The sequence below is a fragment of the Triticum urartu genome, chromosome 5A (genome assembly GCF_056163025.1).
Source record: "Triticum urartu cultivar PI428250 chromosome 5A, HENAU_Tu73, whole genome shotgun sequence".
In the NCBI taxonomy this organism is placed as follows: domain Eukaryota; kingdom Viridiplantae; phylum Streptophyta; class Magnoliopsida; order Poales; family Poaceae; genus Triticum; species Triticum urartu.
The window spans coordinates 582312518-582328740 of record NC_141877.1 but is presented as its reverse complement, the minus strand read 5'-3'; positions in this window follow the sequence as shown (position 1 = coordinate 582328740).

Below are 16223 nucleotides of genomic sequence, written 5' to 3'. Positions count from 1 at the left end.
TCGCGCGGGAGATCCGTCTGGCGGCCGTGTGTGCGTGCAGAAATACATCACAATAATTATTACTCGACAATAACAAGTGCTCCATGCTAGCCCTTATTTCTGTTCGAAATACATCATCATTCTTAAAGTTGGACACCAAATGATACACACAGAAAATGGAAACGAAAGATGTCGAACTAATACAGTAACATGGCAGTACAACCGCACTTCACTAAATTACTATCACGATGAAATAGAATGTAAAGACCACGTCACACAAAGCTGAATGGCACACGACGTTCTCTGGCTCATCGTCGGTTCATGCTGTATGTAGATATCACAGTTCAGCCTCGAGATCCTACACAGAAGAATACAATAAATCACATGGACATCAATTATCTGTAAAACACATGCAAAAAATAAATATGAACATATTTCGTACCTCTAGCAATTTAGCGCATTTACGTCGATTGTGACCTGGTTTCTTGCAATACCCACAGATATTCTGTGATCTTGACTTCTTTGTCATTGCCTGCAGCCTTTTCTTCGATGCACCTTGTCCTGGCACATGCACGGGATCCAGAACCTTATCAACTTTCTCCGAGTGCGGCATCAATGGGCCAAACCTAATGCTGTTATGCTGAACATTAGTTGACTCCTTGCTGCCAGCTTGTTCAAAACATGATTGCTTGCCATGATGTTGTGCTTGCAAAAGCATCTTTAGACGGTGATAGTCCTCATCAGAGTGGCATGGCTTGAAACTTGCGGCGTGACTACAATTCTGCAACTCGCGGTACCTCTGCAGGCTTACCGAGTAGTCATACATCTGGTTTTTTCTGGTAGGTGCGTATGCACATTTTGCATTCATAGTCCACCTAGTGGGAACGCAAAAACCCGGCAGAGTTGTTTGTTTTAAAATCCCCAATATGTAAAAAATGTGGGAACATGGTGTGCCTGCGCATTCCAGCTTACGGCAAGAACAACTCACCCTGTGCAAAAGACCTCCTTGCTCTTCAATGTGCACTCCAAACTTTTTATCCATTCTTTCCTGCTTGGACACAACATAAGTGGAATCTTCTGATCCATCTAGTATCTCTCTGATCTGACATTTGCTGACAGCATCTATGCTCCATAAGACCATCTTAAAGACACTAGGTGTGAAAACTGTTGCGGCGTGTTTCTTAAGCGGCGAAGCATTTTCCTCTGTAAATGGAACGGACTACAAGGCTTCGACGTCATGGAGAGCTTCGTTAATCCGTCGCGACGCAAGGCAACGCTCATAGTGCTCTAGAATTTCAAACAACGACATCTTACCCTCAAGATGCGTATGTAGCACAGAGTTCAAGCTCTCACTCCTCTGATTGCTGCTCAATCCTAGGAAACAACGCCCCTCAAGATATGGAGCACACCATAACTTTCTCATCTGATACATGTGATGCAGCCAAGACTCCTCACTAGTTACTTTATTCTGTTGTAAGAATTGTATCCATTTTATCTCATGCTCTTCAATGGAAGAAGTATCATAAATGAAAGATCTGAATTCCTCCTTTACGTCGTCATCACGCAGATGGCGTACAATGTTCTGTTGAATGTGCCATATACATAGTCTATGGTTTGAGTCTAGCCAGACCACCCTTATTGCTCTCTGCATTGCAAGGTCCCCATCTGTGATCACAGATATTGGATGCTTCTGTGCCATGCAATCAGAAAAGGTCCGCAACATCCACTCGTATGCCTGGCTTGTTTCATGAGAAATTATACCACAGCCAAAAATAACAGTGCTGCGGTGGTGATTCAACCCGACAAACGGCACGAATGGCAGATTATATTTGTTGGTTTTGTATGTGCTATCGAAAACAATGACGTCTCCGAAAGCCTCGTAGTCAAGTCGCGACTGACTATCAGCCCAGAACAGTCCCTTCAGATTGCCATGCTCGTCTACCAAGTACTTGAAGAAAAAATCCACATCTCGCTCTCGCCTCGCCATCATGTGCATGATTGAAGGAAATATGCCCTAGAGGCAATAATGAAGTTATTATTTATTTCCTTATATCATGATAAATGTTTATTATTCATGCTAGAATTGTATTAACTGGAAACATAATACATGTGTGAATACATAGACAAACAGAGTGTCACTAGTATGCCTCTACTTGACTAGCTCGTTAATCAAAGATGGTTATGTTTCCTAACCATGGACAAAGAGTTGTTATTTGATTAACGGGATCACATCATTAGTTGAATGATCTGATTGACATGACCCATTCCATTAGCTTAGCACCCGATCGTTTAGTATGTTGCTATTGCTTTCTTCATGACTTATACATGTTCCTATGACTACGAGATTATGCAACTCCCGTTTGCCGGAGGAACACTTTGTGTGCTACCAAACGTCACAACGTAACTGGGTGATTATAAAGGAGCTCTACAGGTGTCTCCAAAGGTACATGTTGGGTTGGCGTATTTCGAGATTAGGATTTGTCACTCCGTCTGACGGAGAGGTATCTCTGGGCCCTCTCGGTAATACACATCACATAAGCCTTGCAAGCATTGCAGCTAATGTGTTAGTTGTGAGATGATGTATTACGGAACGAGTAAAGAGACTTGCCGGTAACGAGATTGAACTAGGTATTGGATACCGACGATTGAATCTCGGGCAAGTAACATACCGATGACAAAGGGAACAACGTATGTTGTTATGCGGTCTGACCGATAAAGATCTTTGTAGAATATGTAGGAGCCAATATGGGCATCCAGGTCCCGCTATTGGTTATTGACCGGAGACGTGTCTCGGTCATGTCTACATTTTTCTCGAACCGTAGGGTCCGCACGCTTAAGGTTTCGATGACAGTTATATTATGAGTTTTGATGTACCGAAGGAGTTCGGAGTCCCGGATGAGATCGGGGACATGACAAGGAGTCTCGAAATGGTCGAGATGTAAAGATCGATATATTGGACGACTATATTCGGACATCGGAAAGGTTCCGAGTGGTTCGGGTATTTTTCGGAGTACCGGAGAGTTACGGGAATTCGCCGGGGAGTATATGGGCCTTATTGGGCTTTTAGGGGAAAGAGATAGGAGAGGTTGGGCGCCCCCCCAAGGCCTAGTCCGAATTGGACTAGGGGGAAGGGCTGCGCCCCCTCCTTCCTTCTCTTCTCTTTTCCCTTGCCTTGACTCCTACTCCTACTACATGGAAGGACTCCTAGTTGGACTAGGAAAGGGGGAATCCTACTCCCGGTGGGAGTAGGACTCCCCTAGGGCGCGCCATAGAGAGGGCCGGCCCTCCCCTCCTCCACTCCTTTATATACGGGGGCAGGGGGCACCCCATAGACACACAAGTTGATCCATGTGATCATATTCTTAGCCATGTGCGGTGCCCTCCTCCACCATATTCTACCTCGGTCATATTGTAGCGGTGCTTAGGCGAAGCCCTGCGACGGTAGAACATCAAGATCGTCACCACGCCGTCGTGTTGACGGAACTCTTCCTCGACACTTTGCTAGATCGGAGTCCGGGGATCGTCATCGAGCTGAACGTGTGCTAGAACTCGGAGGTGCCGTAGTTTCGGTGCTTGATCGGTTGGGCCGTGAAGACGTACGACTACCTCAACCGCGTTGTGCTAACGCTTCCGCTGTCGGTCTACAAGGGTACGTAGATCACACTCTCCCCTCTCGTTGCTATGCATCACCATGATCTTGCGTGTGCGTAGGAAATTTTTTGAAATTACTACGTTCCCCAACAATGATCACCATATTAGCATCACCGGCACTGATTGTCTCCTGCTTATTAGCATGGCAGAAATTATAAACGTCCCTCTTTATGCATCCAACCTTATCAAATTCACCATATTGAAAGCACAAAATATCCATAATACGGTATTTGCAGATCCCACATTTTTCCATGTCCGCAATGTCCGCTTTCTGCTCATCATTAATTCGTCTGTGCGAACACAGCAGACAAGAAAGATCCCGTGGGGCTAGAGGATGGCTGTGCTCATCGATGAAATCCTTGACAAACCACCGACCGGTTTCCTCCTGTCTCGTAATGACCAATTTAGCATTACACCCAACACGAGTTAAACTTCGTGGCCTCCTTTTTCTATCTTCCATCTTTCTTTTCATGTGCTTCTCTTCGTGAAACCCTTGACGACTACACACAATTTTCCTTAAAATTATGTATTTGTTGGATCCATCCCACTCAACATAGCTTTTCCTCACACTAAAACCTTTTTCAAGAGCATATTTGTTGTAGAATTCATAGCCTTCAGCCTCACTATCAAACATCTTGCTGACAACATTTAGATACTCGAACATACTCTCATTACTTGCATACGCCATGTCTTCCTGCATATGACATGTGAGGGAAACCAATCATCAACATCTTTCTGTTTATCAATGTTGCAGGTGTAAAATAGCTCATAGGCAAAGACAAGTGCATGGAAAAGACTTTGCTCGTTTGACATGTGAGGGAAACCAATCATCAACGTCCAACAAGTAGTATCTCATCTTCCTTTAAACTATATTTCATGCACTATGCAAACCTAAAGTGATGATGACTTTAATAAACTAAATTAAGTGAACTATGGAACCAGTATCTCATCTTTCTTTAGTATATCTCATCTCAAACGTCAAGTAAGTCACTTTTTTCTGTGGTACCAAAGGAACTAAGCAATGCCCTCAACATCTTACTTAAACAAACATGATGCGATTAGCCCAAGAGAAACTATGCCACGATGAAGCTTTCCATTCGTTGTTCTAGTCCATACCCGGATCTTGTGGGGTTGAGGTTGTACTGCATGCACGGTGGAGGGGCGCAACGGCCAAGAGAACGAGCAGAACGCCAAGCCGAATTCATACCTTAAGGATGGTACGCGCGAAGAGATGGGATCGCCCGCCGCGGTCGCCGCCGATTCAGCCGGCGCAGATCCGGCCTTCTTCTTCTTCGGTGACGGCGTGGGGGGCTGTGGTTGGTTGGGTGGAGGACGAGGACGATGAATTTATTCCTCTCGCCGGGCAGGTCGAGGACGGAGAAGGTCAGGAGCGGCGAGCGGCGACGAATAGATCGGAGGAGGATTCTGAACTGGATCGAGTCGAGATGGATCTGGTCCTCAGGTGATCGGTTCAAGAAAAGATATTTCCCCCTGGACCATTATGCCCTTATCGCAATTAACATATTAAATTTAATCAATTAAAATTCCCCGCAAGATCTGACGACTAATAAAAATCAGACGTGATCAGACATGTAAGTACTGCTAAGTACTCCGAGTACTAACCCAATCATCGTAAAACAGCTCTTCTTACGTACCTTCTCTGCTCACCATTAAATTCAAGTTTTTAACCAATCATGCCCATAGTAAATGAAATAACTGGATGAGCCAACTCTCAGACATGGGCAGAGTTCAGCCTCTTTACACAGAGTCTGTATTCTTCTCTAGCATATACTACTCTTATATAAATAGAGTTTTTGTTGCTGCCTCTTTCTCTAGAGGTAGTTGTACACTTTAATAACATTGCTCAATGGCATTGACTAGAAAATTTTTACGGTGATAGGAATGGTAGGCAACGGTACCACGAGCACGGGCTTGTGCTATGCACATAGATTCAGTGACTTTCTGTTGGCAAATAACACCCTTCTGCATCCTTCTTTGACCTGAACAGCAGCAACGCTCCAACACCCTTCTGCATCCTTCTTTGACCTGACCTGCAAACCCAACAGGCTGGCTGGCCAATTAATCACAAGTCCTCAGGCCCGTAGTGGGACTCGTACATGTACATCAAGGAAGACAAGTGACAAGCCTCCAACGCTGCATAAGTAGCGGGCTTGGTTTGGAAAGGAGGCATCCCGGCTAGGATCAAAGGCAAGACCGGTGGCAGCTGTAGTGCTTAGCTATAACCTGTGTCTGATTCTCAAAAATGAAAAGAAAAGGTTGTAACCTGTATCTCTTCTCCTCTCTGTGAACTTCTTCTTTCCCAAGATTGTGTAGCCAAATTCCTACGAGTAATCCGCCGTGAGAGGAAGAGGATTAGTGCTAGTGTGCACCTAACAATATTGGGCGGTCAAGATGAATCAGAAGATGACCGGGCTTGGCAGCTCTCGACGAATGGATCAAACACGCCTTCACAATCTTCTGGATGCTTAAAGACACACCTTCCTCGGTCGATTACAGGCAGACCACCTAGTGGTGCTTCAGCTGGAGGGTGGCCGCTCTTCGTCAAGCGCAACCGTGCGACATCATTTCGGTTGAGCCACGACAGGTGCGCCACCCGGACTCCTTCAACCAAAACTCACATTTGCTGAATTTGGCGTATAACTGATGTTCCCTTAGTTTCTCCAAAACCAAACGCAAATGTTCCTTATGCTCCTCTTCATTCTTTGAATAAACTAGGATGTCATCAATGAACACTACGACGAACTTATCCAAAAACTCCATAAACACTTTGTTCATCAGGTTCATAAAATAGGCAGGTGCGTTAGTCAATCCAAATGACATAACGGTATACTCATACAGTCCATATCTCGTGGTGAATGCTGTCTTAGGTATGTCCTGCTCCCAAATCTTCAATTGATGGTACCCTGATCGCAAATCGATCTTGGAAAACACTTTAGCTCCTTGCAATCGATCAAACAGATCGTTGATCATTGGCAGTGGTTACTTATTCTTGATGATTACTTCATTCAATCCCCGATAATCTACAACCATCCTTAGTGATCCATCCTTCTTTTCCACTAGAAGTACGGGTGATCCCCAAGGCGAAGAACTTGGGCGAATGTAACCTTTATCCAATAACTCCTTAATCTGATTCTTAATTTCTACCAAATCCTTTGTTGGCATCCTATATGGTCTCTTTGATATTGGCCTAGTGCCTGGCAATAACTCAATCAAAAACTCAATGTCTCTATCCGGTGGCATGCCTGGCAATTCCTCAGGAAATACATCAGGAAAATCCTTTACCACTGGTACTTCTTCTTGCACAACTCCTGTTAGGCAGTTTACTTGTGTCCTATGTGGTACATGCCGGGATACGTACTTGATCCTTCTTCCTTCTGGTGTGGTCAGCAAAATTGTCTTACTGGCGCAATCGATGTTTCCTCCATACATCGACAGCCAATCCATACCAAGAATCACATCCAGACCTTGGGATTCCAGAATAATTAGGTCCGTTGGGAAAACATGCCTTCCTATACTTAATGGCACTTGAAAACATCCTTGTCTGGCCATGTACTCTGCTCCTGGTGAGCTTACTAGCATAGGTGTTTTAAGAATCCTAGTGGGCATGCTATACTTTTCCACAAATCCCCTTGATATGTGTGAATGCGATGCACCAGTATCAAAAAGAACGAGTGCAGTAAATGACTTAACCAAAAACTTACCTATTACTGCATTGGGCTGATCTTCAACCTCCTCCACATTTACGTGGTTCACCTGTCCCCTATGGAAAGGGTTCGGTTTCTTCCCAGAGCTTCCATTGCCATTTCCATTCTGGCCTTCAGGACATTCATTTGCATAATGCCCTGGCTTCGAACACTTATAGCAAGTGACGTGGCTCAGGTCCTTCTTGGCTGGGGTGGATGGGGTGGTCCGGTTCTGGCCGTTGCTTCCTCCATTCCCATTACCATTCTTGTGGCCATTATGGTTGTGCGAGCTACCTCCTCCATGGGTGTGCTGAAACTGAAATCCCGGTTTAGGGGTAAAACGGGGCTTCTACTGGGCTCCAGAGTTATACTTCCCCTGCCATACTTCCTCTTACGGTTCTCAATCTGCTGTTGCTTCCCTTCAATCATGATGGCACGATCTACCAACTCCTGGTAGTTGTTGAAAGTGTCTACCATCAACTGCATGCTTAGCTCATCATTCAATCCTTCCAGAAACTTCTCCTGCTTAGCTGCATCCGTAGCAACGTCATCTGGGGCATAACGTGCTAACTTGCTGAAGTCGTCAACGTACTGGCCAACTGTCCTTCCTCCTTGGCGTAAGTTACGAAACTCACGCTTCTTTATGGCCATAGCTCCTGCTGAAACATGAGCAGTGCGGAAAGCTTGCAGAAACTGATCCCATGTGACGGTGTCAACTGGGTAAGTGGCTGTGAAATTCTCCCACCATGCTGCCGCGGGTCCGTCTAGCTGATGTGCGGCAAACTTCACTTTCTCACCATCCGTGCATCCTGCAGTGGTCAACTCCCTTCCTATCTTGCGGAGCCAATCGTCTGCTACTATCGGCTCGGTGCTACTAGAAAACACCGGCAGATTCAGCCTAAGGAAACGGGCTAAGTGGTCAACAGGTGGTGGTGGTGGTGGGTTGTTGTTGTTGTTCTGTTGGTTCTGGACTAACATCTGCATCAATTGATTCTGCTGCTGGATCAACTGAGTGAGCTCCGGTGGAAATCCATTATCACGTCTCGGAGGCATCTGAGGGTTTAGAAAAGACGAGAATTGAGAATAGAGGGGGTCTAAAGGGAAAACACTACCCATATGCACATGAGCAAATGCACACAATTCACTTCAATCAATCAAACAAGGGCTTACAAACGGTCTAACTATCGCAAAAGTGCTCGACTATAATGTTTACATGGGGGAATACTACTACTATCTGGTGGTCATCTAGAAATTTGAACCGGTGGAAGACTCCATGATATCTGCTCCAGCTTCGTCTTCAAAGTCGGGTTCACTTGGATCCGAATCGGTGTCGTCGATGATGATGTAGTTGTCCGGACATGCGACGTACTCGTCATCCTCCTGGGATGCTAACTTCCTCTTGAGTTCTTCAATCTCCTGCTTAAGATCGACATTGTGTCTTGCTAGAGCTACGATGTCGTCCATGTAGTCCTTGCGTGTAGACTTTAGTTCTCATTCTAGCTCGATGATCCTTGCCTTTGCATTCTTCAACTCTACCATATCATTGCACATCTGGTTCTCGTGGCGTCGAATGTGCTGGTTTAACTCCTGGATGAAAGATGCAATGGATCTATCCTTCTTGGTGCTGACTAACTCCCATTGTTCATCTCGGCGTCCGCAAATCTGGTAGATAGTGTCCTTGAGGTCTTCCTGATAAACTTCTCCAATGCGTCCTATGGTGATATGAGCTGCCATGCTCCTTCCCAAACTCCAGGTTGGTGCATTGAAAACACTATCTATGGGCTTCGTGATTGGTGCGAATGTTCTTCCCGGAACGTGAGTTTGAATCTTCCAGCGCTCCTCTTCAGGCAGAGTGGCGTTGAAGGTTCCCGTGAAGCTTGGTAATCCAATATTCAGGTACTTGGTGACTTCCTTCAGGTGAAATCCAAATGGTGTGCCTTCATCCGGTTGAGCGTACTTAATCTTCGCGTGCGTCATCCTAGAAGAGTAGAAAAGATGAGGAGTTAGAAAATGAGAAGAGAATAGTGATCTATGGCTTTAACTTAGTGGTCGTGTCCTATAGTCAGCGTGTGCTCTGATACCATTCTCTGTCGCGACCTGACCTGAATGGATCAAGCGCTCTGTGCTCAGGTGTCATCCCTGGATCAGTAATGCTGACACCACACAGTACATTGAAGGATTTATAGCAGAGTGGCAATCACACACTTATTACATCGTTGTCTCAAAGAGAACTTATTACCATAAACATGGCTTAAGGCCATCTAGTGTCGATAACAGTGGAAGACTTGGAAGATAAATGGGTCCATCAACTCCAGCGGCATCACTGAGTATAGAACCATGACCTAAAAGCACTTCACTCGTCGTCTGAAAAGTCTGCAACATGAGAAGTTGCAGCCCGAAAACGGGTCAGCACATGGAATATGCTGGCAAAGTAACACATAGAGAGTAATGGAATGAAACAGCTATACTATATGCATATATGGCTGGTGGAAAGCTCTATGGTTACAGTTTTTGCGTAAAGCCAGTTTTTCCCTACTGCAAAGGAATAAATTTATTTAACTATCATGGTGGTTGTGAAACATCGAGAATGGTTGACAGCATTCTCAATCCCAATTAAAAATAATTAAAACCCAACAACATTAATTAGAAGTAACATGTTGAGATTCACATGATATTCAAGTACTAGATACTCAAGTTGTCCAGAACTGGGGACACGGCTAATCATGATTAGTTTGTACACTCTGCAGAGGTTTGCGCACTTTTCCCCACAAGACTCGATCGCCTCCGTTGGATTTCTCGCACTACATGATGTTTGAGAAGACGGATGACCGAGACATAGTCTTTCAGAAGCGCTAGCACCTTACGATGGGTAGACCGGTACACCTACATCCCCTACATCTGCTAGTCTACCACTATAAGAGTTCGCACAACTTAGTCAACTATGCCAGAGCCCATAATGGCTTGTGGCTGCACACGGAAGTTTCTAGCATGAAAGATCTTATGATCCCTTTGAGCCTGGGTGGCGGTCCCAAAACAGGCAAGTCCTAATAGACATCAGGTGCCTCAATCCACCCAGATGTGTGTTTAAGTTGCCACCTTAGGTAAACCATTAAAATTATCAACTCACATCTGTCATGGATATCACTCACCCAATCCACGTCTACTAGCATAGCATGGCATAATAAGCAAACGTAGAAGTAACTCCCAAAGGTTTCATAATAATACAGGTAATAGGTACTACCTCATCTACTTTCCATCCCACAATTTAATTAGATCCTAATCATGCAATGTGTGAGGATTGATCTAATGCAATAAAACATGGGTTGTAGAAAAGGTATGATCAAAGTGTTACTTGCCTTGCTGATGATCCGCGAGACCTAGGGTTTCGAAGTAACATGCGGCGCAATCCGGGTGATCTATCGCAGACAAACAACAAGCATACAATAAGTACTCATCTAATGCACAGGTAAAACTCAAACAAGAGAACGAACCAGAAAGTTCAACTTAAGAACTCCGGTTGCAAAGAAAGAAACAGAAAACAAACGGCAGAAGAAAACAACTCGGTTCTAGCAAGTTGAAACTAGGTCAAATTTTACCAGGGCAAAAACTTGTTCAAGTTGATTAGACGGAACGGCGGTTTCGCAACGAAACTCCAGGCGCTTGAATCACCTGATTCCGATAAACGCGCGAGAAGAAAGACTAGAACGAAGATCGGATCTGAGATCGCGATCGCGGAATAAATCCGACGGAAAGAAAACGAAGAACGGTTAAACGAACAGACGTTCGTTAACCTAGAAGAATCCGGTGATCACGTTCGTTAGGACGAACGGTCCGGCGAACGGTCCAAAGGCAACTAAATCGGAAAAGAAAACAAATCCGATCTAGGGTTTCGGAGAAGAAAACCGAAACAAAAACCGATCTAGAAAACCGGAACGGTTTAGAAAAGAACCGGAAAGAAAACAAATCGGATGAGAAGAAAAGAATCGGAACGATAAGAAAACGATCCAAGGAAAAGAGACGCGGGGCAACCTCCGGCGAGGTCTTCGCCGAGGGGCTCCGGCGGCGGCGTAGGGCGGCGGCATGGGCAAGGTGCGGCGGCGGCGGCGATGTAAGGCGGTGGCGGCGGCGGGTGAGAGGCGCGGGGTGAGGCGCGGCTTGGGTGGTGGAGAGAGGGGTTTTGATTTGATGTTTAGAGGGGGGGTGCTTGGGTATTTATATTGGGGAGGGGGGTTTACTTGGGGTAGGGGACAAGAATTAGACTAGGAATAGGAATAACGAAATAAGGAAAAAGGGGCAAGGGGCGCCCTAGAATCCTTTTAGGATTCGGTACAGGAGCAAGAGGTGGCGGCTGGCTCCCTTCGCTGGCTCCTGGCGCGCGCGAGGCTGGGGCGCAGCGGCTTGGCCTGGGCCTTGGCCCGGCTGGGCCTTGGTCCAGTTGTTTTTTTAACTGATTTCGCGTGCATAAAAAAAACAAAAGAAAACTAAACTAAACGGACTCCAAAATTCTAAAAGTAAATTTTCCCCGACTCCTAAAAATGAGCCGAACAAAATGAACTTTTCCGGGCCTAAAATGCAATTTTTGAAAACACGCATTTTTCCCTATCCAAATAAAATGCAAACAAAACTCCGGCAAAACCAAAACTTGATCTATTCATTAAATCTTCATTTTTCCTAAATTTTGGGAAAGTCATATTATTCCCTCTCTCATATTTTGACACCAGAAAAATTATTGAAGATTAAATAAATAAATCAAATGATCCTCTTTTCAAAATTTGAGAAAACTCAAATATGAAAATAACGAAATCTCCAACTCTCTCCGAGGGTCCTTGAGTTGCGTGAAATTTCTAGGATCGACCAAAATGCAAGAAAATATGATATGCATGATGATCTAGTGTATAACATTCCAAATTGCAAAATTTGGGATGTTACAAACCTACCCCCCTTAAGATGAATCTCGCCCTCGAGATTCGGGTTGGCTAGAAAATAGGTGAGGGTGGTCCTTGAGAAAATCTTCTTCTCTCTCCCAGGTGGCTTCATCCTCTGAGTGGTGGTTCCACTGAACTTTGCAAAATTTGATAACCTTGCTGCGAGTAACTCTACTGGCAAACTCGAGAATCTTGACTGGCTTCTCCTCATATGTTAGGTCATCCTTCAACTGAATCGCTTCAAGCGGCACGGTATCTCTTAGCGGTACTTCCTCCATCTCGGCGTGGCATCTCTTCAACTGAGAAACATGGAATACATCATGAACTCCTGACAGTCCCTCTGGTAATTCCAACTTATAAGTGACTTCTCGTATACGTTCAAGATCCTATACGGTCCAACGAAACGCGGTGCTAACTTTCCCTTAACTCCAAAGCGCTTAACTCCTCGAAGTGGGGATACTCGAAGATAAACTCTGTCTCCAGTTTCGTAAAATGTGTCCTTGCGTTTAGAATCTGCGTAGCTCTTCTGCCTGGACTGGGCTACCTTGAGCCTATCACGAATCAACTTAACTTTCCGTTCAGACTCCTTAATCAAATCTGGTCCAAAGAATTGACGGTCTCCAACTTCGTAACTGTTGTCATGGGACGAAACTGTTATCTGATACGATACTCCTCGGAACTCCATGCAAACAAATGATCCTAGTCATGTATATCTTTGCCAACTTAGCACTGGTGTAAGTGGTCTTAACTGGAATAAAATGTGCTACCTTCGTCAAACGATCCACTACTACCCATATCGAATCGTAGCCTGCTTTCGTCCTGGGTAGTCCTGTGATAAAATCCATGCCTATCTTATCCCACTTCCATTCGGGTATCGGCAATGGTTGTAACAATCCTGCTGGCTTTTGATGTTCTGCCTTTACTCTCTGACAAACGTCACAAACTACTACATATGCTGCAATATCCTTCTTCATTTCGGTCCACCAAAATGTTTCCTTCAAATCCAAATACATCTTGGTATTCCCTGGGTGAATCGAATATGGTGAATCATGTGCCTCTTGCAAAATCAACTTCCTGATCTCCGGGGCATTGGGCACATAAACACGGTCCTCAAACCATAAGGTATCGTGCTCATCCTCACGAAATCCCTTTGCTTTTCCTTCACTCAATTTCCCTTTTATAGCAGCAATCTCCTTGTCAGATTTCTGAGCTTCTCTGATCTTATCCATTAATGTTGACTGAATCTCCAATGCTGCTACATAGCCTCTCGGAACTATTTCCAAACATAGCTCACGAATGTCTTCTGCTAACTCCTTGGGTACTTCTCCCGTCATTACCATATTGACATGGCTCTTACGGCTCAATGCGTCAGCTACTACATTAGCTTTTCCGGGATGGTAATGCAATCTCATGTCATAATCCTTGATGAGCTCCAACCATCTCCTTTGTCTGAGGTTCAACTCCTTCTGAGTGAAAATGTACTTCAAACTCTTGTGATCCGTGTACACCTCACAATGATTTACAATGAGGAAATGTCTCCACGTTTTCAATGCATGCACTACGGCTGCTAACTCCAAATCATGCGTGGCATAATTCAACTCATGAGGCTTCAGTTGCCGTGAAGCATACGAAACAACTCTTCCTTCCTGCATAAGCACTGCTCCAAGTCCTCGACATGAAGCGTCGCAATACACCTCATAATCCTTGGTCTGATCTGGTAAAATCAATACTGGTGAGGTGACCAAACATTTCTTCAACTCCTGGAAACTAGCCTCACACTCCTCAGTCCATTTGAACTTAGTATCCTTCTTCAACAATTCAGTCATAGGCTTCGCAATCTTTGAAAAGTTCTCAATGAATCTCCGGTAGTATCCTGTGAGTCCAAGAAAACTCCGGATCTCTCCAACTGTTGTTAGTGATTCCCATTCGGTTACGGTCTCAACCTTTGTGGGGTCAACTGCTATACCTTCTCCGGATATAACGTGTCCGAGGAATCCAACTTCCTTCAACCAAAACTCACATTTGCTGAATTTGGCGTATAACTGATGTTCCCTTAGTTTCTCCAAAACCAAACGCAAATGTTCCTTATGCTCCTCTTCATTCTTTGAATAAACTAGGATGTCATCAATGAACACTACGACGAACTTATCCAAAAACTCCATAAACACTTTGTTCATCGGGTTCATAAAATAGGCAGGTGCGTTAGTCAATCCAAATGACATAACGGTATACTCATACAGTCCATATCTCGTGGTGAATGCTGTCTTAGGTATGTCCTGCTCCCGAATCTTCAATTGATGGTACCCTGATCACAAATCGATCTTGGAAAACACTTTAGCTCCTTGCAATCGATCAAACAAATCGTTGATCATTGGCAGTGGGTACTTATTCTTGATGGTTACTTCATTCAATCCCCGATAATCTACAACCATCCTTAGTGATCCATCCTTCTTTTCCACTAGAAGTACGGGTGATCCCCAAGGCGAAGAACTTGGGCGAATGTAACCTTTATCCAATAACTCCTTAATCTGATTCTTAATTTCTACCAAATCCTTTGTTGGCATCCTATATGGTCTCTTTGATATTGGCCCAGTGCCTGGCAATAACTCAATCAAAAACTCAATGTCTCTATCCGGTGGCATGCCTGGCAATTCCTCAGGAAATACATCAGGAAAATCCTTTACCACTGGTACTTCTTCTTGCACAACTCCTGTTAGGCAGTTTACTTGTGTCCTGTGTGGTACATGCCGGGATACGTACTTGATCCTTCTTCCTTCTGGTGTGGTCAGCAAAATTGTCTTACTGGCGCAATCGATGTTTCCTCCATACATCGACAGCCAATCCATACCAAGAATCACATCCAGACCTTGGGATTCCAGAATAATTAGGTCCGTTGGGAAAACATGCCTTCCTATACTTAATGGCACTTGAAAACATCCTTGTCTGGCCATGTACTCTGCTCCTGGTGAGCTTACTAGCATAGGTGTTTTAAGAATCCTAGTGGGCATGCTATACTTTTCCACAAATCCCCTTGATATGTGTGAATGCGATGCACCAGTATCAAAAAGAACGAGTGCAGTAAATGACTTAACCAAAAACTTACCTATTACTGCATCGGGCTGATCTTCAACCTCCTCCACATTTACGTGGTTCACCTGTCCCCTATGGAAAGGGTTCGGTTTCTTCCCAGAGCTTCCATTGCCATTTCCATTCTGGCCTTCAGGACATTCATTTGCATAAAGCCCTGGCTTCGAACACTTATAGCAAGTGACGTGGCTCAGGTCCTTCTTGGCTAGGGTGGATGGGGTGGTCTGGTTCTGGCCGTTGCTTCCTCCATTCCCATTACCATTCTTGTGGCCATTATGGTTGTGCGAGCTACCTCCTCCATGGGTGTGCTGAAACTGAAATCCCGGTTTAGGGGTAAAACGGGGCTTCTGCTGGGCTCCAGAGTTATACTTCCCCTGTCCATACTTCCTCTTACGGTTCTCAATCTGCTGTTGCTTCCCTTCAATCATGATGGCACGATCAACCAACTCCTGGTAGTTGTTGAAAGTGGCTACCATCAACTGCATGCTTAGCTCATCATTCAATCCTTCCAGAAACTTCTCCTGCTTAGCTGCATCCGTAGCAACGTCATCTGGGGCATAACGTGCTAACTTGCTGAAGTCGTCAACGTACTGGCCAACTGTCCTTCCTCCTTGGCGTAAGTTACGAAACTCACGCTTCTTTATGGCCATAGCTCCTGCTGAAACATGAGCAGTGCGGAAAGCTTGCTGAAACTGATCCCATGTGACGGTGTCAACTGGGTAAGTGGCTGTGAAATTCTCCCACCATGCTGCCGCGGGTCCGTCTAGCTGATGTGCGGCAAACTTCACTTTCTCACCATCCGTGCATCCTGCAGTGGTCAACTCCCTTCCTATCTTGCGGAGCCAATCGTCTGCTACTATCGGCTCGGTGCTACTAG